The sequence below is a fragment of the Pristiophorus japonicus genome, unplaced genomic scaffold, assembly GCF_044704955.1.
Source record: "Pristiophorus japonicus isolate sPriJap1 unplaced genomic scaffold, sPriJap1.hap1 HAP1_SCAFFOLD_66, whole genome shotgun sequence".
Lineage (NCBI taxonomy): Eukaryota > Metazoa > Chordata > Chondrichthyes > Pristiophoridae > Pristiophorus > Pristiophorus japonicus.
Window position 1 is genome coordinate 3,336,675 of NW_027254572.1, and position 23,256 is coordinate 3,359,930.

The window sequence follows — 23,256 nt, forward strand, 5'->3', positions numbered from 1 at the left end:
AAATAGCGGAATTTGCAGCACCAAGAATAGGTGGAATTAGCAGCTCCAGAAACAGTGGAATATATTGCTTAAATATTGGAATTACCAGCTCCAGAAATAGTGGAATTAGCTCCAGAAACAGTGTAATTAACACTTCCAGAAAAAGTGGAATTATCAGCTTCAGACGTTGAAGAAATCGCTCCAGGAACAGTGGAACCAGCTCCAGAAATAATGGAATTAGCTGCAGAACAGAGTAATTATCAGCTCCGGAAACATTGGATTCGCTTCAGAAACATTGGAATTAGCACCAGGAACTGGAATTAGCAGCTACAGATTAAGTTGAATTAGCTCCAGAAACAGAGAATTAGCTCCCAGAACAGTGGAATTAGCTCCAGAAACAGTGGAATTAGCAGCTCTAGTAACTTTGGAATTAGCAGCTCCAGAAAGAAGGAGAAATTAGCAGCTACAGGGACAGTGGAATTCGCTCCAGAAACGGTTGAAGCAGGTCTAGAAAGAGGTTAATTAGAAATGAAAGGAACTGGTGATTAGCAGATCAAGACACAGTGGGATTATCTCCAGAAACTGAAGAATTGTGCGCTGCAGAAACAGGGTTATTGGAGCTCAGGAATAGAGGACTTCGCTCAGTACAGAGGAACTATCTGCAGAAACATGGTAATTCGGTTAGACAGAGAAGAGTTAGCTCAATAAATAGGAAATTCAGCTGTTCCTTCAGCAGGCGAATTAGGGCAGCGCGCCACAAGCAGAAAACTTCAGAGCTATATAGATCGGGAGAATATTAGCAACATGAATACAGAATTAGACGCTGCATAAACAGTGCATTTGTAGATCCAGAATCATAGGAATTAGAATCTCCACAACAAGTGAAATAACTACAGAAACAGGGGACTTGGCCCTTCATATGATGTGGTATTAGAACGGACAGAAACATGGGAATCAGCAGCTCCCAGAACAGAGGAATTAGCCCCAGAATGAGTGAATTAGCTCCAGAAACGGGCAATAGTATCGCCTTAAATATATGAATTAATTCCAGAAACATGAAAATTAGTTGCATAAATACTGGAATTTATTCCACAAACCAGTGAATTATATGCTTCAGAAACGCCCGAATTAGGAGCAATAGAAAGACGAATTATGGCGTAAAAAACGGTAATTATCTCCAGACATTGGGAGAATCGTTTGCTCCAGAAACAGAGGGAATTTCGGCGACATAAACAGGGGAATCATGAAATCCAGTAACAAGAGAGTTGTGGATAAGTAAACAAAGTAATTCGGAGCAAAATAAACAGAATATATATGAGGTCAAGATAGAGCGGAATTAGGGGAGCACCACATCTACATGGAACTGGGAAATTGGGGCACAGCTCCAGAAACAGGCTTCTTCGATTTTCCTTTAGCAGAGCAATTAGGATAGTGCACCTTAAACAAGACAATCCGGTGCTATATATATATATATATATACATATCGGGTAAAAGTAGCCACATAAATTAGGTGTTCCACAAACAGTGCTATTTGCAGCTCCAGGAATTGTGCAATAATGGGCTAAACAAACAAGGAAAAGTTGGAAATCTCGAAATTCGGTTATTACGATCTCCAGAAACATTGATAATAGCAGCTCCAGGGATAGAAGGATTAGCCCCAGAACAAGACAATTAGTTATAGAAACACTGGAATTAACTCCACAAATCTAGGACTTAGGAGGTCCATAAACACATGTATTAGCAGTCCCGAAACAGGGGAATTGTCCCTAAAAATATGGGAATTAGCTCGATCAAGTGGCAGCGTCAAGTGTTCCGGTAACCGTAGACGTTGCAGCAAAGAAACAGGGTGTTTAGCTTCAGCAGCATGAGATTACGATATCCAGTAACAAGGCAATTATGGTTCCATAAAGAATTTGAAGCAAAAGATACAGGAGTTTTAGGAGATCCAGATGCAGGGAATTTGGCAGAAGGCTCCATCAACATGGAACATAGGAGAGGGCACAAGAAAGTGGGAAATCTGGAGACAGCACCGCAAAAAGGCAAATTAGCTGTAATTGGAGAGCGCACCATTAACAGGACAATTCGGATTTATAGGGGAACATGTAGCTAGAAGAAAACAATAATGATTTGCTCTTTGAACTGCGAAATATGGAGCTCCATTGTCAGCGATATTAGGAACTGCAGAAAAAAATAAAAAATTTCCAGAACAAGAGGGATTAGGACCTCCAGAAACGGGGGAATTTGCACCAGAAACAGAAGTATTACCGACTGAAACAGTTGAATTAGCTACAGAAACATGGGAGTTACCTCCAGAAACAGGAATTAAGATCTCCTCAAACTGCGAATCAGAAGCTCCAGAAAAATATGAATTACCTCCACAACCAGGGGTATTAGATTCAGAATCAGGGGAATTGGCAGCAGCAGATTGAGGAGCTCCAGTAACCTGGGAATTAGATCGGAAATAAGGGCATTAGCTTCAGAAACAGGGAAATTAATTCCAGAAATATTACTGAAACTGGGGAAATATAAGGTCCAGAAAGAAGGGAATTGTGGTTCCATAAACAAAGTAAGTTGGAGAAAAAGATGCAGAAAAGAAAAGTTGGAGAAAAAGATACACCACAAAGCTGTCCTAACCGCTCAAGCTCTGCTACGCTCCCCATGCTCTCCTACCCCCACCTCGATCTCCTCCCCCCACAATCTCTCCTAACCTCCAAAGCCCTCCTACCCCGCCAAGCTCTTCCACCCGCCAAACTCTCCAGCCCTCCCAAGCTCTCCCATGCCCCAAGCTAATCCTACCGCCACAAATTCTCCAACACCCCGAAAGCTCTCCTAACTCGCCAAGTTCGCCTACCCCACCCCAAGCTATCCTACGCCCCCCCAAGCTATCCTACACCCCAATCACTCCATCACCCCAATCTCTCGGACCACCCTAATCTCTCCTACCCGCCAATCTCTCCGACCCCACCAAGCTCTCCTGCACCCAAGCTCACCTACCCCCAACCTCTCCTACCCCAAAAGCCCTCCTACCACACCCCCAAGCTCTCCTACCCCCACGCTTTCCTACCTCCCAAGCTCTCACATCCCCCAAGCTCTCCGACCGCCTCCCAAGCTCGCCTACCCTCCTAACCTGTCCTAGCCCGTTCCCCAAGATCTCGTACCGCCCAAGCTCTCCAATCCCGCCAAACTCTCCTAATCCCCAAGCTGTTCTACCCGGCTAAGCTTTCCTTTCCCCTCAAAATCTTCTACATCCCCAAGCTCTCCTACCCCCAAGCTCTCCTACACCCACGTTCTCCGACGCCGCAAGCTCTTCTATCCCCCAAGCTCTCCTAAACCCAAAGCTCTCCATCCCCACAATCTCTCGTACCACCCCAATCTCTCCTAACTGCAAATCTCTGCTACCCGACCAATCTCTCCGACACACCCAAGCTCACCTACCCCCAAGCTCTCCTACCACCAAAGCTCTCCTCTTCACCCCAAGCTCTTCTACCCCCAACCTCTCCTCGCCCCCCAGTTCTCCAACCACCCCAGTTCTCCTACCACCTCCGCCAGCTCTCCTAACAACCCAGCTCTCCGACCCCCGGAGCTCAACCCAACCCCACAATATCTCCGGCCCGCACAAGCTCTCATACCCCAAAAGCTGAACTACCACACACCCCAAGCTCTCCTACCACCCACGCTCTCCTACCTCCAAAGCTCTCTCATCCCCCCAAGCTCTCCGACCGCCTCTCAAGTTCTCCTACGCCCTCTAACCTGTCCTACCACGCTCCCCAATATCTCGTACCGCCAAAGCTCTCCAATCCCGCCAAACTCTCCTGCTCCACAAGCTCTTCTATCCCACAAATCATTGCTTCCCCCTCAAAATCTCCTACATCCCCATGCTCTCCAACCCCCCCAAGCTCGACTACACCCCAAGCTCACCTACACCCCAAGCTCTCCTAACCCGCAAGTTCTCATACACCCCCAAGCTCTCCCATCCCCCCAAGCTCTCCTACCCCTCCAACCTCTCTTACTCCCCTCCCCAAGCTCTCGTACCACCTAAGCTCTCCAAAACACCCAAATTCTCCTACCCCCAAGGTTCTTCTCCTCCCCAAAGCTCTCCTGCCCCCCATTATCTCCTACATCCCCAAGGTCTCCGACCCCACAAGCTCTCCTACTCATAAGCTCTCCTACTACGCAAACTCTCATACCGGGCATGCTCACCTACCCACCAAGCTCTCCTACCCACCAAGCTCTACTACCCCGAAAGCTGTCATACCCACCAAGATATTCTACCTCCGAAAGCTCTACTACCCCCAAACTCTCCTACACCCCAAGCTCTCCTATCCCCCATGTTCGCTTGCCCCCCCAAACTCTCCTACCACAAGCGCCACTACCCCGCCAAGCTCTCTTTCCCGCAAAGCTCTCCTACACCCACCAAGCTCTCCCAACCTCCAAATCTCTCCTACCCCCCGACACCCCCAAAGCTCTTCTCGCAGTCAGGCTCTCCTATACCGCCCGCCAGCTCTCCTACACCCACAAGCTCTGCTACCCACTCAAGCTCTCCGAATCACCAAGCTCTCCTACCCCCCAAGAGTTCTTACCCCCCAAGCTCCCCTACCCCCCCAAAGTTTTCCTACCCCTCAAGCTCCCTTACCACCCCAAGATCTGCAACCCCCCCACCAAGCTCTCCTACCATTCCAAGCTCTCCTACACCACAAGCTCGCCTACATCCCATGCTCTCCTATCATCCCATGCGGTACTACCCCCCGAAAGCTCTCTAACACGCCCATGCTCTCCTAACCCCGCAAAGTTACCGACACCCCCCCACCCAAGCTCTCCTAACCCGCAAGCTCTCCTACCCCCGCAAACTATCCGACAACCCCTAAGCTCTCCTACCCCCGCTCCCCCATGATATCCTACGCCCCCAAATCTCTTCTGCCCCAGCTCCGACGCGCTCGTACACCGCTAAGCTCTCCTGCACCACAAGCTCTGCTACCCACCCAAGCTCTCCAAACCCCCCAAGATTTCTTACACCCAAGCTCTCCGACAGCTCAAATCTCTCCTACCCCCAGCTCTCCCACCCCGTCAGCTCTCCTACTCCCCAAGCTATCCTACACCACATGCTCTCCTTCCCGCCAATCTCTCCTATCACCCAAGCTCTCCTTCCCCCAAGCTGTCCTACCACCCCCAAGCTCTCTTACCCCGCCAATTCCCCAACCCCCATGCTGTCCTGCCACTCCATGCCCTCCTACCCTCCCAAGCTCTCCAACCCCCACAAGCTCTCCTATCCCCCCATGGTCCGCGAGCCCCCCAAGCTAGCTTAAACCCCCCAAGGTCTTCTAAAGCCCAAGCTCTCCTACTCCGCCAACTTCCCCTACACCCCATGCTCTCCTAACCCAGAGGCTCTACTGCCCCGCAAGCTGTCCTACACCCCACGCTCTCCTACCTATCCGCCAAACTCTCCTACCCCGCAAGCTCTCCTACACCCCACGCTCTCCTACCCACACGCCAAGCTCTCCTCACCCCCCAAGCTCTCCCTTCCCTCAAGCTCTCCCACCACACCAAGCTGTTCTGCACTACCAAGCTCTCTTATCCCACCATGCTCACTAACCTCCCCCAAACTCTCCTACACCCCATGCTCTCCTGCCCCTCCAACCACTCCTGCTCCGCCACGTTATCCTGGCCCCCAACGCTCTCCTATCTCCACCAAGCTCTGCAAACACCCAAGCTCTCCTACCTCCCAAAGCTCCCCTGCCCCCAATCTCTGTAAACCCCCAAGCTATCCCAACCCCCCAAGCTCTCCGACCCCTTCAAGCTCACCTATTCCCCCCAAGTTCTCCTATCCCCACACCCCAAGCTCTCCTATCCTCCCCCCCAAGTTCTCATACCTCCACTAGCTCTCCTACCCCCCTGGCTTTCTAGCCCTCCAAACTCTCCTACACCACGCTCCAATACCCTTCCAAGTTCTCCTTCCCAGTCAAGCTCTCCTGCCCCGTCCAAGCTCTCCCAACCTCCAAATCTCTCCTACCCACCGCCAAATTCTGCTCCTACCGCCCCAGCCCTCCTACCCCAGCAGCTCTGCTTCACCCCAGCTCTCCTACCCACCCCCCAGCTCTCCTACCCCAACATGCACTCCTACCCGCCAATCTCTCCTACCCCCGCCAAAGCTCTCCTACAACCCCTAAGCTCTCCTACCACACAGATCTCCTAAACCCCTATTCTCTGCTACCCACCCAAGCTCTCCCAACCCCGAGGCGTTTTTAACCCCAAGCTCTCCTACCCACCAAATGTCTCCTACCCCTCACGCTCTCTTAGCACCCCAAGCTCTTCTACACCACAAGCTCTCCAACCCACCAGGCTCACCTACACCACAAGCTCTCCTACCCGCCTAAATCACCTACACCTTCAAGCTCAACTAGCCGCCAAAGCTCTATAACTCCACCAAGCGCTCCTACCCACCCATGCACTCCTACCGCCGCAAGCTCTCCGACCTCCTCAAGCTCTCCTAACCTCCAAACCTTTCCTACCAAACCTCACACCAGTCCTATCCCCACAAGCTCTCCTAACCCCCGAGCTCTCCTACCAACTCATCCTCTCCGAACACACCAAGCTCTCCTATCCATCAAATTATCCAAGCACACCAGCTCTCCTACGCCTCCAGCTCTCCTACCCCCCGCAAGCACTCCTACCCCCCCAAGCGCTCCGATTCCCCAAATACTACTTCCCCCAAACTCTTCCTAGCCCCAGCTCTCCTACACCCGCAAGCTCTCCCACCCCGCAAGCTCTCCTAATCGCCAAGCTCTCCTACCCCCAAGTTCGACTAACGCACCCAGCTCTTCTCCCCTCAAGCTTTCCTACACCCCAAAGCACTCCTATCTCCCCAAGCTCTCCCACTCCCGCAAGCTCTTCTACCCCCTCAAGCTCTCCTAAATCCCACAGCTCTCCTACCTGCCCTCGCTCTCTTACAACCTCAAGCACTCCTTCCCCCAAGCTCTTCGAAGCCCCAAAGCACGACTATCCCCGGCATGCTCTCCTATCCCGCCCCAGCTCTCCTACACCCGAAAGCTCTCCCACCCCGCAAGCTCTCCTAACCGCCAAGCTCTCCTACCCCCAAATTCTACTAACGCACCCAGCTCTCCTACCCTTCAAGCTCTCCTACACCCCAAAGCACTCCTATTTCCCCAAGCTCTCCTACTCCCGCAAGCCCTTCTACCCCCTCAAGCTCTCCTAAATGCCAGAGCTCTCCTACCTGCCCTAACTCTCTTACACCCACAAGCTCTCCTACCCGCCCCAAGCTCTCCGACCCTCCATGCTGTCCTGCACGCCCAAGCTCTCCTTCCGAACCAACCTCACCTACCACCCAAACTCTTCCATCCCCCCAAGGTCTCCGACCCCCTCAAGCTCTCATTGCCACCAAGGACTCTTACCCCACAAGTTCTCCCTCACTCCCAAAATCACCCACCCGCCAAGCTATCCCTCCTCCCCAAGCTCTTCTACCAACCAAGCTCTCCGACCACCGCAAGCTCTCCTACACCACCAAGCTCTCCTAACCACCAAGCTCTCCTACTCCCGCAAGATCTCCTACCCCCGTAAGCTCTCCTACTCCCCCAAGCTCTCCTTCCCCCCTAAACCTTTCCACACCCATAAGCTCTCCTACTCACCCTCAAGCTCTCCGAACCCACCATGCTCTCCTAGCCCGCCACGTTTTCTAACACAACAAGCTCTTCTACTCCCCCAAGAACTCCAACCCGACCCAGCTCTCCCAGCCCCAATCACGACTAAACCCCCAAAATCACCTACCGCGCCAATATCTCCTTCCCACCAGAATCTCCCACCCCACCAAGCTCTCCAAACTCCGCAGGCTCTCCTATCCCCGCAAGCTATCCTACTCCCCCAAGCTCACCTTCTCTGGTAAGCTCCCCTAATCCCCCAAGCTCTCCCACTCCACCAAACTCTCCGACTCCCCCAGGCTCTCCTACTCCCACAAGCTCTCCTACTACCCCAAGCTCTCCTACGACAGAAGCTCACCTACTCCCCAAGCTCTCCTACTCCCCAAGCTCTCCTACTCCCCAAGCTCCCCAACCCCCGATCTCTCTTACTACCCCAAGCCCTCCTACTCGCCCAATCTCTCCTACGCCCCCAAGTTCTCCAACCAGCCCAAGCTCGCCAAACAACCCCACCCCCTAGCTCTCCTGTCCCCTAAGCTCTCCTTCCGCCACAAACTCTCCGACGACCAAGGTCTCCTACCCCTAAAAGTTTTCCTACATACCCAAGCGCTACTACCCCGCAATTCTCTACTAACCCCCAAGCTCTCCTACCTCCCAAATTCTCCGACACATCCCCCGAATTTCTCCTACCACAAAGCCCTTCTACCTACCCAAGCTCTCCTACGCCCCGAAGCTCTCCTACACCCGCAAGCTCTCCGACGTCCACAAAATCTGCTACATCGCAAAGCTCTCCTAGGCACCCACGCTCTCTTGCCCCTACCAAGCTCTCCTGACCCTCAAGCTCCCCTTCACCCGAAGCTCTCCTTCACCCCCATGCTCTCCTACCCCCAAGCTCTCCTAACCACAAAATCTCCTACCTTCTAGCTCCTCAATCGCCCCCATCTCTCTTACTCCCCCAAGCTCTCCTACCACCCCAAACTCTCCAACCCATGCAAGCTCTCCTACTCTTCAATGTCTCCTAACCCCGAAGCTCTCATAACCCGAATCTCTGCTACACCCGCAAGCTCTACTGCACCCAAAGCTCTCCTACCCCCCAAACTTCCTACAGCCGAAGCTCTTCTTCCTACGCAAGCTCTCCTACCGCCCGAAACACTCCTACCGCACAAGCTCTCCTGCCCTCAAGCTCTCCATCGCCCCACGCTCAACTACCCCAAAGCTCCAGTACCCCCCCAAGGCATCCTACACCCCAAGATATACTGCCCAGAAAGCTCTCATCCCCCCATACTATCCTACCCCCGCAAACTCTCCCAACGCCCCCGCAAGCTCTCCATTTCCCTCCAAACTCTCCTATCCAACCAAGCCCTCCTACCGCCGCAAGCTCTCCTACGACCAAGCTCTCCTCCACCCCCAAGCGCTCATAACACCACAAGATCTCCTATCCCCAAGCTCTCCTACCCGCACATACCCTGCGACCCCAATAGCACTCCTACCCCGGAAACTCTCCTAATCCCGTAAGCTCTCCTACCCACCCTTGCTCTCCTACCCTCCAAGCTCACCTACCCTGCAAGTTCTCCTACACCCCAAGCTCTCCTACGCCCCAAGCTCTCCTACCCCACGAAGTTCTTCTACCCCCCAAGCTATTCTACACCCAATAGCTCTTCTACACCCCCAAGCTCTTCTCCACACCCAAGCTCTCCAACCCCAAAATTCTCTCCAACCACCAATGTCTCTCCTAACCCCCAATCTCGCTTACCCCCACAAGCTCTCCAACACCTCCAAGCTCTGCTCCCCCAAGCTGTCCTACCCACGCCCCAAGCTCTCGTACACTCCAAGCTCTTCTACCCTCCAAAGCTCTCCTATCCCCCAAGCATTCCAACACCAGATGCTCTTCTACCGCCGCAAGTTCTACTACACCCAGAAGTCTTTGTACCCCGTAAACTCTCCTGCCCCAAGCTCTATTACCCCGCAAGCTCTCCTACCCGCCAAGCTCTCCTAAACCCCAAGCCCTCCTACACCCCACAACCTCCTCTACGCCCAAAATCACTCCTATCACCACAATCTCTCCTACCCCCCTATCTCGCCTACCACCCCAAGCTCTCCTACCACCCCCAATCTCTCGTAACACCCCAAGCTCTCCGATCCCCCCAAGCTACACTACGCCCACATGCTCTCCTATTCCCCAAGCTCTCCTACCTCTCAAGCTCTCCTACCCCCACAAGCTCTCCTACCCACCCAAGCTCTCCTGTGCTCCCAAATTCTCCGACACATCCCCCGAATTTCTCCTACCACAAAGCGCTTCTACCTACCCACGCTCTCCTACGCCCCGAAGTTCTCCTACACACGCAAGCTCTCCGACGTCCCCAAAATCTGCTACATCGCAAAGCTCTCCTAGGCACCCATGCTCTCTTGCCCCTACCAAGCTCTCCTGACCCACAAGCTCCCCTTCACCCGAAGCTCTCCTACACCCCCATGCACTCCTACCCCCAAGCTCTCCTAACCACAAAATCTCCTACCCCTTAGCTCCTCAACTCCCCCATCTCTCTTAATCCCCCAAGCTCTCCAACCACCCCAAGATCTCCAACCCATGCAAGCTCTCCTACTCTTCAATGTCTCCTAACCCCGAAGCTCTCCTAACCCGAATCTCTGCTACACCCGCAAGCTCTCCTACCCCAAAGCTCTCCTACCCCCCAAACTTCCTGCACCCGAAGCTCTTCTTCCTATGCAAGCTCTCCTACCGCCCGAAGCTCTCCTACCCGACAAGCTCTCCTGCCCTCAAGCTCTCCATCGCCCCACGCTCAACTACCCCAAAGCTCCAGTAACCCCCAAGCCATCCTACACCCCAAGATCTACTGCCCAGAAAGCTCTCCTCCCCCCAAACTATCCTACCCCCGCAAACACTCCCAACGCCCCCGCAAGCTCTCCATTTCCCCCCAAACTTTCCTATCCCACCAAGCCCTCCTACCGCCGAAAGCTCTCCTACGACCAAGCTCTCTTCCAACCCCAAGCGCTCATAACACCACAAGATTTCCTATCCCCAAGCTCTCCTGCCCGCACAAACCCTGCGACCCCAATAGCACTCCTACCCCCTAAACTCTCCTAATCCTGTAAGCTCTCCTACCCACGCTTGCGCTCCTACCCTCCAAGCTCACCTACCCTGCAAGTTCTCCTACACCCCAAGCTCTCCTACGGCCCAAGCTGTCCTACCCCACGAAGTTCTTCTACCCCCCAAGCTATTCTACCACCAATAGCTCTTCTACACCCCCAAGCTCTTCTACACACCCAAGCTCTCCCACCTCAAAATTCTCTCCAACCACCAATGTCTCTCCTAAACCCCAATCTCGCTTACCCCCACAAGCTCTCCAACACCTCCAAACTCTGCTACCCCGAAGGTGTCCTACCCACCCCACCAAGCTCTCCTACACTCCAAGCTCTTCTACCCCCCAAAGCTCTCCTATCCCCCAAGCATTCCAACACCGGATGCTCTTCTACCGCCGCAAGTTCTACTACACCCAGAAGTCTTTGTACCCCGCAAGCTCTCCTGCCCCCAAGCTCTATTACCCCGCAAGCTCTCCTAACCCGCCAAGCTCTCCTAAACCCCAAGCCCTCCTACATCCCACAAGCTCCCCTACGCCCAAAATCTCTCCTATCATCACAATCTCTCCTACCCCCCTATCTCGCCTACCACACCAAGCTCTCCTACCTCTCAAGCTCTCCTACGCCCACAAGCTCTCCTACCCACCCAAGCTCTCCTGTGCTGCCAAGCTGTCCTACACCGCAAAGCTCTTCTGCCGCGCAAGCTCTCCTAATCGCCAAGCTCTCATACCGCCCCACAGCTCTCCTACCACGAAGCTCTCCTACACCCCAAGCTCTCCTAACTTCCCAAGATCTCCGATTCCACCAAGGTCTGCGACCCACAAATGGTCTCCAATCGCACAAGCTCTCCTACACCCCCAAAGCCTCCCACCTCCACAAGATCTTCTACCATGCAAGCTCTCTTAACCCCCAAGCACTCCTGCCACCCAAGATCCCCTACCCGCAAGCTCTCCTTCTACCGCCCCAAACTTTCCCATCCCCGCATGCTCACCCATCCCCGCATGCTTTCCAAGCCCCAAGCTCACCTACCCCCCAAGCTTTCCTAGCCCCCCACTATTTCCGACCCCCAATCTCTCCTGCACCCAAGCTCTCCGTCGCTCTAAGTTCTCCTGCCCCTAAAGCTACAGTCCCCCCAAGATATCCTACACCCAAATCTCTAATACCCCCCAAGCACTCCTACCGCCCCCAAGTTATCCTACCACCGCAAGTTCTCGTACGCGCCCCCCACAAGCTATCCTACCACGCCAAGCTATCCGGCACCCACCAAGCTCTCCTACCCCAAAAATCTCTCCTACCACCACAATCTCTCCTACCCCCAATCTCTCCTACCAATCCAAGGTCTCCTACACCTCCATTCTCGCCTACGCACCCAAGTTCTCCAACCAGCCCAAGCTCTCCAACCCACCCACCTACAAGCTCTCCTATCACCCAGATCTCCTGCCGCCGCAAGCTCTCCCACCACGACGAACTACTTGCCACCATGCTCTCCGACCCGCACAAATTCTCCTGCCCTCCAAGCTCTCCTACACCCCAATTTCTCCTACACACAAGCTCTCCTAAGCCTCAAGCTCTCCTATCCCTCCAAGCTCTACTACCCCACAAGCTCACCTACTCCTCAAGCTGTGCTGCACCCCAAGGTCTCCTACCTCTGCAAGCTCTCCTAGCCTTCGAAGCTCTCCAAACCCATAAGCTCTCCTGCCCCACGCTCTCTGTCGCCCCATGCTCTCCTACCCTCAAAGCTCTAGTAACCCCCCAAGTTATCCTGCACCCCAAGCTCTAGTACCTCCAACACCTCCTACCATCCCAAGCTATGCTACCCTCGCAAGCTCTCCTACAACCCGCAAGCACTCCTACCACCCAAGATCTGCTACACCCACGAAGCTCTCCTAATCGCAATATATCTCCAACCCTTGCAAGCTCTCCGACGCCCCCAAAGCTCACCGACCACCAAGCTCTCCTACACCCCCAAGCTCTCCAACTCCCCAAAGTCTCCTATCCCCCGAAGCTCTCCTACCCGCAAAAGTTCTCCAAACAGCCAAGCACTCTTACCCCGCAAGCTATCTTACCCCGCCAAGCTCTCCTACCCACCCAATCTCTCCTACATCCCCAATCTCTCCTATCCCCAAAGTCCTACGACCCCCCAGGCCCTCCTACCGCCCCAAAGATCTGCTACTACGCCCAAGCTCTAAGAACATGCCACAAGATCTCCTTCCTCCTCCCCAAGGTATCCTACTATCAGCCCAAGTTCGCCTACCCAACACGTACTCCTACGTACATCCGGAAAGCTCTCCAACCCCGAGTTTCCTACCCCCGCCCAATCTCTCCAACCACCCTATTCTCTCCTACCCCCCCAATTTCTCCCGTCCCCAAGCTCTCCTACACCCCCAATCACTCCAAATACCCAAGCGCTCCTACCCCACTGCAAGCTCTCCAACCACACAAGGTCTCCGACCCACCAAGCTATCCTACACCCTCCACCAAGCTCTCCAAACCCCCAAGCTCTCCTATTCCCGAAGCTCTCCAACACCGCCAAGCTCTGCTACCCCAAGCTCTTCTACCCCCAAGCTCTCCTAACCCCTCCAAGCTCTCCTACCCCTGCAAGGTCTGCTACGCCCTCCAAGCTCTCCCATCCTCCCAAGATATCCGACCCCCGCAAGCTCTCCTAACCCCTCAAGCTATCCTAAACCCGCAAGCTCTCCTACCCGACCAAGCTCTCCTACCCCTAAGCTCTGCTGCCCCGCAAGCTCTCATACACCCAAGCTCTTCTACCCTCTGAAGCTCACCTGCCCCCAAACTCCCCACACCCGCAAGCTCTACAACTCCCAAGCTCTTCGAAAACCATAGGCTGTCCTACCCCCCAAGCTGTCCGACCCCCCCAAGCACTACTAACCCCCCAAGCTCTTCGAGACACACACCACCCAGCTCTGCTACGTCCCCAAGCTCTCCTACTCCACAAGATCTTCTACGCGCCCAAGCTCTCCTAACCCCTCCATCTATCCTACCCCAAATTTCTCCCACTCCTCCTATCTCTATTTCAGCCCTCAAGCTCTACTACCCCCGCAAGCTCTCCTACCCAACAAGCTCTCCTACTCACAAAGCGCTCATATTACCCCGATGATATCCAACCCCACAAACTCTCCGAGCCCACTGGAGCCCCCATAGCCCCAAGTTCTCCAACCCCCACAGCTCTCTTACACACCCCCAAGTTCTCGTACCAAAAAAAGCACTCCAACCCCCAAGCTCTCGTACCCCTCAAACTCACCTACCCTCCCGCCCAGCTTTCATACCACAACCCCAAGCTCTCCTCCCCCGCCCCTTCTCTCCTCTCCCCTCCAAGCTGTCCTACATCCGAGGCTCACCTACCCCCAAGCTCTCATAACCCCGCAAGCTCTCCTACCCTGCCAAGCTTTTTTATGCCACGTGCTGTCCTACCCCCGAAGCTCTACAACCCGCTAAGCTCTCTTATCCCCCAATCCATCCTACCCCCGAATCTCTCCTACCACCCCAATCTCTATTAGCCCCCAAATCTGTCCTACCCCTCCAAGCTCTCCTCCACCCAAGCTCTCCTTCCGCACAAGACCTCCACAACCAAGCTCTCCTGCACACCAAACTCACCTACCCCACGTGCGCTCCTACCCAGCAAACTCTCCTACAACCCAAGCTCTCCTACACTCCAAGCCATCCTACCCCCCAATCTCTCCTACCAACCCAATCTCTACTACCCCAAAATCTCTCCTACCCCACCAAGCTATTCTACGCCCCCAAGCTCTTTAATCGCACAAGCTCTCCTACCCCGCCAAGCTCTCCTTCCCTCCAATGTCTCCTACCCTGCCAAGCTCTCCTATCCCCCCAGTTCTCCGACCCCCCAGCTCTGCTACGCCTGCATGTTCTCCAATCCACACAAGTTCTCCTATGCCCAAAGCTCTCCTATAACCAAACTCTCCCACCTCTGCTAACTCACCTACCCGCCAAGCTATCCTACCCCGTCCCTCAGCTCTCCTACTCCCCCCCGCATCTCTGCTATCTGCGCAAGCTCTCCTATGCCACATGCTCTCCTTCTCCCCGTAGCACTCCTACACCACAAGCTCTCCAATCCTCCCAAATCCACCTACCCCGCAAGCTCTCCTGCCCCGCAAGCTCTCCAAACCCCCAAGCCCTGTTACTCTGCCAAGCTCTCACAACCCCAAGACCTCCTAAACCCCAAATTCTCCTAACCCCTCAAGCTGTCATACCTCACAAGCTTTCCGACGCCGCCAAGCTCTCCTACCCCGCAAGCTCACCGACACCCCCAGCTCTCCCACCAAACCCAAGCTCTCCTACCCCCACCCCAAGCTCTCCCACCCTACGCCAAGCTCTCCTACCCCACAAGCTCTCTGAACCACCCAATCTCTCCTAACCCGCAATCTCTCCTACCACCCCAATCTCTACTACCCCTCAAACGTCTCCTACACCCACAAGCTATTCTACGCCCACAAACTCTCCGAGCAAACAAGCTCTCCTAACCCGCCAATCTTTCCGACCCCTCCAATCTCTCCTACCCCGTCAAGCTCTCCTACCATCCCAGCTCTCCTACACCGCAAGCTCTCCTACACACGCAAGCTCTCCTGCTCACAAAAAGTCTCTGACCCCAAATCACTCCTACCAACCAGGCTCTGCAACCCCCGCTAACTCTCTAAGCCCCACAGCTCTCCTACACCGTAAGCTCTCCCACCACCAAACCCATCTCCCCTACCCACCGACGCTCTTCTACCCCGCAAGCTCTCCTCCTCCCACAAACAGTAGTAGTGATGTTCGGGAGTGCATCAAACAGGAAATTAGGGGAGCATGCAATAAAGGTGCAGCAGTTATAATGGGTGACTGTAATAAGCACATAGATTGGGCAAACCAAACTGAAAGCAATACGTTAAAGAAGGATTTCCTGGAGTGCATAAGGGATGGTTTTTTAGACCAATATTTCGAGGAACCAACTAGGGGGGAGGCCATCTTAGACTGGGTGTTATGTAATGAGAGAGGATTAATTAGCAATCTCGTTGTGCGAGGCCCCTTGGGGAAGAGTGACCATAATATGGTGGCAATCTGCATTAGGATGGAGAATGAAACAGTTAATTCAGAGACCATGGTCCAGAACTTAAAGAAGGCTAACTTTGAAGGTATGAGGCGTGAATTGGCTGGGATGTATTGGCGAATGATACTTGAGGGGTTGACTGTGGATGGGCAATGGCAGACATTTGGAGACCGCCTGGATGAACTACAACAATTGTACATTCCTGTCTGGTGTAAAAATAAAAAAGGGAAGGTGCTCAACCGTGACGATCAAGGGAAATCACGGATAGTATTAAAGCCAAGGAATTGGCATACAAATTGGCCAGAAATAGCAGCGAACCTGGGGACTGGGAGAAATTTAGAACTCAGCAGAGGAGGACAAAGGGTTTGATTAGGGCAGGGAAAATGGAGTATGAGAAGAATCTTGCACGAAACATTAAGACGGATTGCAAAACTTTCTTTCGATATGTAAAGAGAAAAAGGTTAGTAAAGACAAACGTAGGTCCCCTGCAGTCAGAATCAGGGGAAGTCATAACGGGGAACAAAGAAATGGCAGACCAATTGAACAAGTACTTTGGTTCGGTATTCACGAAGGAGGACACAAACTACCTTCCGGTTATAAAAGTCGTCAGGGGGTCGAGTAAGGAGGAGGAACTGAGGGAAATCCTTATTAGCCGGGAAATTATGTTGGGGAAATTGATGGGATTGACGGCCGATAAATCCCCAGGGCCTGATGGACTGCATCCCAGAGTACTTCAGGAGGTGGCCTTGGAAATAGTGGATGCATTGTCAGTCATTTTCCAACATTCCATTGACTCTGGATCAGTTCCTTTCGAGTGGAGGGTAGCCAATGTAATCCCATTTTTTAAAAAAGGAGGGAGCGAGAAAACAGGGATTTATAGACCGGTCAGCCTGACATCGGTAATGGGTAAAATGATGGAATCAATTATTAAGGATGTCATAGCAGTGCATTTCGAAAGAGGTGACATGATAGGTCCAAGTCAGCATGGAATTGTGAAAGGGAAATCATGCTTGACAAATCTTCTGGAATTTTTTGAGGATGTTTCCAGTAGAGTGGACAAGAGAGAACCAGTTAATGTGGTATATTTGGACTTTCAGAAGGCCTTCGACAAGGTCCCACACAGGAGATTGTTGTGCAAATTTAGAGCACATGGGATTGGGGGTAGTGTGCTGACATGGATTGAGAACTGGTTGTCAGACAGAAAGCAAAGAGTAGGAGTAAATGGGTACTTTTCAGAATGGCAGGCAGTGACTAGTGGGGTACCGCATGGTTCTTTGCTGGGGCCCCAGTTGTTTACACTGTATATTAATGATTTAGATGAGGGAATTAAATGTAGTATCTCAAAATTTGCGGATGACACTAAGTTGGGTGGCAGTGTGAGCTGCGAGGAGGATGCTGTGAGGCTGCAGAGCGACTTGGATAGGTTAGCTGAGTGGGCAAATGCATGGCAGAATTCGTATAATGTGGATAAATGTGAGGTTATCCACTTTGGTGGTAAAAACAGAGAGACAGAATATTATCTGAATGTTGACAGATTAGGAAAAGGGGAGGTGCAAAGAGACCTGGGTGTGGTGGTACATCAGTCATTGAAGGTTGGCATGCAGGTGCAGCAGGCGGTTAAGAAAGCAAATGGCATGTTGGCCTTCATAGCAAGGGGATTTGAGTACAGGGGCAGGGAGGTGTTGCTACCGTTGTACAGGGCATTGGTAAGGCCACACCTGCAGTATTGTGTACAGTTTTGGTCTCCTAACCTGAGGAAGGACATTCTTGCTATTGCGGGAGTGCAGCGAAGGTTCACCAGACTGATTCCCGGGATGGCGGGACTGACCTATCAAGAAAGACTGGATAAATGGGCTTGTATTCACTGGAGTTCAGAAGAATGAGAGGAGACCTCATAGAAACATTTAAAATTCTGACGGGGTTAGACAGGTTAGATGGAGGAAGAATGTTTCCAATGTTGGGGAAGTCCCGAACCAGAGGTCACAGTCTAAAGATAAGGGGTAAGCCATTTAGGACCGAGATGCGGAGGAACTTCTTCACCCAGATAGTGGTGAACCTGTGGAATTCGCTACCACAGAAAGTTGTGGAGGCCAATTCACTAAATATATTCAAAAAGGAGTTAGATGAGGTCCTTACTACTAGGGGGATCAAGGGGTATGGCAAGAAAGCAGGAATGGGGTACTGAAGTTGAATGTTCAGCCATGAACTCATTAAATGGCGGTGCAGGCTAGAAGGGCCGAATGGCCTACTCCTGCACCTATTTTCTATGTTTCTATGTTTTGAAGCTCTCCTACACCCCCAGGTTTTCCACCTGTCTCCCCCCATGCTCTGCTATAACCGCAAGCTCTCCTACCCCGCAAGCTCTCCCACCGCCCAAGCTCTCCTACCGTCCAAGCACTGCTACCCGGCCAAGCTGTCTTACGACCCCAAGCTCTTCTAACCCCAAGCTCTCCTACCCCTCCACGCTCTCCTACCTCCCTAAGCTCTCTTAACCCCCATGTTCTCCTACCCGCAAGCTCTCCAACACCCAAGCTCTCCTACCCCTCAAATTCTCCTACCCACCAAGCTCGCCTGCCCCATAAGGTTTCCTGCACCCTCAGCTCTCCTATCCGCCCAAATTCTCCGACCCCACAAGCTCTCCAACACCCTAAGTTCTCCTTCCCCCTCAGCTTTCCTACGCACCAAGCTCTCCGAACCCCCAAGCTCTCCTCCCCCGCAAAGCCTCCTACCCACTAACGTCTCCGACCGCCCAAAGCTCTCCTCCCACACCAAACTCTCCTACCCATTCAAGCTGTCCTAGCCCGCAATCTCTCCTACCCGCCCATGCTCTCCGAAGCCCCCAAGCTCTTCTACCAGCCCCCTTCGCCAAGCTCTCCTACGCCCTACCACCTTAATCTCTCCTATCCCTACAATATCTCATCCCAACCTAATCTCTACCAGCCCCCCCAATCTCTCCTCCCACTCAAGCGATTCTACGCCCCCATGGTCTCCTAGCCCACAAGTTCTCCTATGCCGCCATGCATTCCGACCCCGCAAGCGCTTTTACTCCCCCAAGCTATCCAACCCCCCCCCCCCGCCAGCTCTCAAGCCCCACACAAAGCTCTCCCACTCCACGCCAAGATCTCCTGCCCCCACAAGATATCTGAACCACCCAATCTCTCCTATCCATACAATCTCTCCTACCCTACCCAATCTCTCCTACCATCCCTATTTCTACTACCCCATTCTCTCCTACACCCCCAAGATATTCTATGCCCACAAACTCTCCTAGAACTCAAGCTCTCATAAGCCGCCAAGCTCTCCGACCCCTTCAATCTCTCCTATCCCATCAAGCTCTCCTTCCCCGGCCCCAGCTCTCCTTCCCCGCAAGCTCTTCCACCCCCACAAACTCTCCTACTCACAAAAGTTCTCCTACCACAAAGCTCACCTACCAACCAAGCTCTCCTACCCCGCAAGCTCCCGTGCCTCCAAACCCAGCTCCCCTATCCCGCCATGCTCACTTACGCCCCAGGCTCTCCTCCCCCCACAAGCTCTCCTATACACCCAAGCTCTCCTAAACCCCAAGCTCTCCGACCCAACCCCCAAAGCTCTCCTACAACCGCAAGCTGTCCCACCCTGCAACCTCTCCTACTGGCCAAGCTCTCCTACCCCAAGCAGTCATACCCCGCCAAGCTCTCTTACCACCTCAAGCTCTCCTTCCCCCAAGCTCTCCTACCCCTCCACGCTCTCCTCCCACAACAAGCTCTGCTACACCCCATGTTCTCCTACCCGCAAGCTCTCCTACGCGCCAAGCTCTCCAACCCACCAAGCTCTCCTACCCGCTAGCTCTCTACCGCCCCAAACTCTCCAACCAACTCAAGCTCTCCTACCCGCCCACGCTCTCCTAACCCCCAAAGCTCTTCTACCCGCCACCCCGCCAAGCTCTGAATGCCCGACCAACTCAATATCTCCTATCCCTACAATCTCTCCTCCCCACCAATCTGTCCTACCTCGCTAATCTCTCCTATCTCCCTAAGCTCTTCTACCCCGCAAGCTCTCCTACCCCTCCTATCTCTCATACCCTCCAACCTCCACTGCCCCCCAAGTTCTCCTATCCATAATGTCTACAAACGCCAAAAGATCTCCTATCCCACCAAGCTCTCCTACCCTCAAGCTCTCCTGACCTCCCAAGCTCTCCTACACCGCTAAGTTCTCCTGACCCCCCAATCTCTCCTACCACCCCAATCTCTACTATCCCCGCAATCTGTCCTACCCCCGCAAGCTAGTCTACGCCCGCAAGCTTTCCTTCCCCAAATCTCTTTTACCACCCAAGCTCTCCTACCCCACAAGCTCTCCTAACCCTCCAAGCTCTCCTACACCCGCAAGCTCGACTACTTCCCCAAGTTCAACTACCCCGCCAAACTCTCCCACCCCTCCAATCTCACCTACACCCGCAAGCTCGACTACTTCCCCAAGCTCACCTACCCGGCCTAACTCACCTAACCCTCCAATCTCAGGTACACCCGCAAGCTCCCCTAACTCCCCAAGTTCTCCTACCCCTAAAAGCTCTCCTACTTACCACAAAGTTCTCCTACACCCCCACAAGCTCTCCTACCCACAAAGGCTCCTATTCCCACGCAAGATCTCCTGCCCCGCAATCTCTCCTTGCCCCCCCAGTGCACCAGCCCCCATATCTCCTACCACCACCACTGCTCTGCAAACCCCACCCCGAGCTGACCCCTCAACCTCTCGTACCACCCAATCTCTTCTAACATGCAAGTTCGCCTACCCCCACAAGCTCTCCTACCCACCCGCCCCCAGATCTCATAACGCAACCAATCTCTCCTACCCACCCAAGCTCCCCGAGCCAACATCTCTCCTACCCCCACACCCAAGCTCTCCTACGCTGCAGGCGCTTCTACCCGCCCAAAGATCTCCTAATCCTCATGCTCTGCTACTCCCCCATGCTCTCCTACACAACAAGCCTTCCTATTCCCAAGCTCTCCGACCCCGCAAGCTCTCCTACCACGAGCCTAAGCTCGGCTACGCATCCCAAGCTCTCCTACCTCCCCAAGATCTCATAAACCACCAAGCTCTCCTCAAATCCCAAGCTCTCTCGTACCTCCCAAGCTCTCCAATCCGCCAAGCTCTCCTACGCCCAAAACTCTCCTGCCACTCCCAAACCCTCCTACCCGCCAATCTCTCCTACCCACCAAGCTCTCCTATGCCCCCCAAGCTCTCCTACCCCCAAGATCTCCTACACGCCCCCAAGCTCTCCTACCACTCCAATCTCTCCTACCCCTCAGGTTCTCCAACCACCCCAAGCTCTCCTACGACCCAAGCTCTCCTACCCCCTCACCCAGCTCTCCTACCCTCGCTAGCGGTCCGACACCCAAGCTCTCCTAGACGCCCCACCCCAGCTCTCCAACACCGCAAGCTCTCCTACCTCGACAAGCTCTCATACCTTCAATCTGTCCTAGCCCCAAGCTCACCGATCCCCACAACCTAACCTAACCCCCCAAGATCTTCTAACCCCAAGCTCTCCTACACCAAATCTCTCCTACCCCCTAATCTCACCTTGCACCCTCCAAGCTCTTCTACTCCCGCAAGCTCTCCTACCCCACAAGATCTCCTACCCAGCAAACTCTCCTCCCCCGCAAGCTTTCCGACACCCTCGAGCTCTCCTACCCCACCAAGCTGGCCTACACACCCAAACTCTCCTTTGCCCCAAGATGTTTTATCCTCCCAAGCTCTCCTCACCCCACAATATCTCCTACCCGACCAAGCTCTACTACCCCGCAAGCTCTCTGGACCCCCCAAGCTCTCCTATCCCGCCAAGCACTCCGATGCCACCCAAGCGCTCCTACACCCCAAGCTCTCCAACCACGCAATCTCTCCTACCTCCCAATCTCTCCTACCACCCCAATCTCTACGACCTCTAATCTCTCCTCCCCGCCTCATGCTATTTTACGTCCGCAAGCACTCCTAACCCAAAGCTCTCTTCGCAAACAAGATCTCCTACCCACGCAAAACCTCTAAGCCCCGCAGTTCTCCTACCCAGCAAGCTCTCCTCCCCCGTAACCTTTCCTACACCCCCAACCTCTCCTACCCCCAAAAGATCTCCTACCCCACCAAGCTCTCCTCCACCCACGTTCTCTTGGAGAGCTTGGTGGTGTAGGAGAGCTTGGGATTGGTAGTAGAGCTGGGGGGTGTCGGAGAGCTTGCGGGGTAGGAGACCTTGGCGGCGTAGGAAAGGTTGGGGGATATGACAGCTTGAGGGGTTCGGAGAATTTGTGGTTTAGGAGGTCTTGGGGGTTATGAGAGCTTGGCAGAGTAACAGGGCTTGGGGGGTCGGAGAGCTTGGGGGTAGGAGTAATTGCGGGGTCGGTGGACTTGGGAGGGTTGGAGAGCTTGTGGTTTAGGAGAGCTCGGGGGAGAAGGAGAGCATGTGGCAGAGTAGAGCTTGTACAGGTAGAAGAGATGCGGGGGGGGAGTAGGAGAGCTAAGGGACAGGGTAGGATAGCTTGGCGGGTAGGAGAGTAGGTAGAGGTAGGAGAGTTTGGTTATAGGAGAGCTTTGGGGATAGGAGAACTTGTCTGGATTGAAGAACTTGCCGGGGTAGAAGAGCTGGGGGCTCGGAGAACTGGGGGGATAGGAGAGCTTGGCAGGGTAGGAGAAATTGGAGGGGAGGAGAGCTTGATGGGGTAGGAGAGCTTGTGCGATAGAAGAGCTTGGGGGCGCAGAATATCTTGGTGGGGAAGGAGAGATTTGGGGGTCGTAGGGATTGGGGTGGTAGGAGAGTTTGGGGAGTAGAATTTCTTGGGGGATAGGAGAGCTCGTGTTGTAGGAGAGTTTGCTGGATAGGAGAGCACGTGGGGTAGGAGAGCTTGGTTTGTAGGAGAGCTTGGTTGTGGAGGGCTTGGGCGGTACTAGAGCTTGGGGAGCGTAGCAGAACTTGGTGATGGTGTGTAGGAGAACTTGGGGGTTAGGGGTGCTTGGGGGCTAGGAGAGCTTCTGGGGTAGGGCAGCTTGTGGTTGTTGGAGAGCTTGGGGGTTGTAGAGCTTGGGGGTATGGGCAGTTTGGGAGGCAGGTGAGCTTAAGGGGGTAGAAGAGCTTGGGGGGGTTGGATAGCTTGCGGGGCAGCAGAGCTTGGGGGTATGAGAGCTTATTCGGGTAGGAGATCTTGCGGGGGTAGGATAGCTTGAGGGGTTAGGAGAGCTTGCAGTGGTACGATATTTTCGGAGGGTGAGTGTGCTTGGAGGGCGCAGCAGACCTTGCAGCGGTAGGAGAGCTTGGTGGGGTTCGGGGAGCTTGGGGGTAGGAGAGGTTGGGGGCGTAGGAGAGCTTGTGGGGTCGGAGAGTTTGGCTGTAGGTGGGCTTGGGGGTATGAGAGCTTCGGCGATAGGAAAGCTTCGAGGGTATCAGAGCATCTGCATGTTAGGAGAGCTTGAGGGGGTAGGAATGCTGGGGCGCTAGGAGTTCTTGGGAGGGTA